Source organism: Mandrillus leucophaeus, unplaced genomic scaffold (assembly GCF_000951045.1).
Source record: "Mandrillus leucophaeus isolate KB7577 unplaced genomic scaffold, Mleu.le_1.0 Scaffold114, whole genome shotgun sequence".
NCBI classification, from domain to species: Eukaryota; Metazoa; Chordata; class Mammalia; order Primates; family Cercopithecidae; genus Mandrillus; species Mandrillus leucophaeus.
This window is the reverse complement of record NW_012099654.1, coordinates 728099-730264: the sequence shown is the minus strand read 5'-3', so window position 1 is coordinate 730264 and position 2166 is coordinate 728099.

Below are 2166 nucleotides of genomic sequence, written 5' to 3'. Positions count from 1 at the left end.
TGGTACACGCCTAAAATCCCAGCTACTTGGGAGGCTGAGGCAGGAGAATCACTTGAACCTGGGAGGTGGAGGTTGCAGTGAGCTGAGATCTCACCACTGCACTCCAGCCTGGGCAACACAGTGAGACTCCATCTCAAAAACAAAAGAAAAATGCAAAACTATAAAACTCCTAGAAAATAGAAAACCCAGATGATCTTGGGTATAGTATTGACTTTTTAGCTACAACATCAAATGTATGATTTAATAAAGTAATAGTTGGTAAGCTGTACTTCATTAAAATTAAAAACTTTTACTCTGGAAAAACAATGTCAAGGGAATAATTAGATGAGCCATAGGCTGGAAGAAAATATTTATAAAAGACACATCTGATAAAGGACTCTTACCAAAAATATACAACGAACACTTAAAAGTCAACAATGAATTAAAAAAATTTCAACAGGTGGAAATGGAACAACCCAATTTAAAAATCACCAAAAAGATATACAAATGGCAAATAATATGAAAATATATTCAACAGTCTATATAATTAGGGAATTGAAAATTAAAACAATGATGATATACCACCATGCACATGTTGGAATGGCTAAAGTCTGAAACATGGACAACATCAAATGCTGATGAGGATGTAGAGCAACAGGAACTCTCTTTCATTGCTGGTAGGAATGCAAAAATGGCACAGCCATTTTGGAAGACATTGACAGTTTCTTTAAAAACCAAACATACTCTTACCATATAATCTAGCAATCACACTCCTTGATATTTATCCAAATGGACTGAAAACCTATGTCCATACTAAAACCCTGTACATGAATTTTTATACCAGCTTTATTCATAATTGCCCAAACTTGAAAGCTACCAAGATGTCTTTCAGTAGGTGAATGGATAAATAAACTGTGGTACCTCTAGACAATGGAATATTATTCCATGCTAACATGAAATGAGCTATGAAACGATGAAAAGGCATGGAGGAAGCTCAAATGCATATTACTAAGTTAAAAAGCCAGTCTGAAAAGGGTGCATAATGGCTATGGCCATTTGACATTCTGGAAAAGGCCAAACTATGGAGACACTAAAAGATCAGTGGTTACCAAGAATTGGGTTGTGGGGAGGGATAAATAAGTGGAGTGCAGAGGATTTTTTAGGGCAGTGAAAATATTCTTTATGTTACTATAACAATGGATACATGTCATTATACATTTGTCTAAACTCATAGATGGTACAACACCAAGAGTGAACCCTAATGTAAATTATGGACTTTTAGTGATTATAATGTGTCAATATAGGTTTATCAATTGTAACAAATACACCATGGGGTGGCAGAGTAGGGTGGGGGAAGATGTTGATAATTGGAGAGGCTATGATGCCTGTGTGGTGACAGTGGTTATATGAAAAATCTCTGTACCTTCCTCTCAATTTTGCTGTGAATCTACAACTACTCTAAAAATATAACGTCTCTTTAAAATAAATAAGATAAATGGCTGTACATAATTCCATTGAAAGTAGTTATCATTTAATTTAACCAGTAGCTATTGTTAGGTAGTAAGATGGGCTTTAATTGTGACGTTTCGTTTCTGGTATCATGGCAGGCTAAGTTCCCAGATGGATACTCCCACTGAAAACAAATTAACCTGCTGATGACATATTCAAAAGATTCAAGGAGCTGGCAAGGAAGTAAAGAATATGCAGGTCAAACACTATGTGAAGACAGAAACCCAGAAGATCAAATACAAAGAAACAAACGAAAATCTTAAAAGCAGCCATGGATAAAAGGTAGCTTACTATGATAGCAGCAACAGATTAAGAGCTATGTTTCCTAAGTCAACAGTGGAAGAAATAAGTCAGCGGAATAATTCCTCAGTGTGTCAAACCGTATTCATAAGCATTTACTTTAGTAAGGGTCTGATGCTCCATACTGTCTCAGTGTTTTTATCTGAAAATATCTTATCTTGCCCTTACTCTGGAAAGATATTTTCACTGGGTATAGAATTGTATGTTGATAGTGATTTATTTTCTTGGCACATTGATATTTCAATACACACACACACACCCTTACATGTATTTAGTTTTACCAGAGGGAACATAACCTCAGACAGAAAGTGTGAAATGAAAACAAATGAGAAATTTCAAAATGGCAGTTATGTGGGTAAATCAAAACGATAGACTACA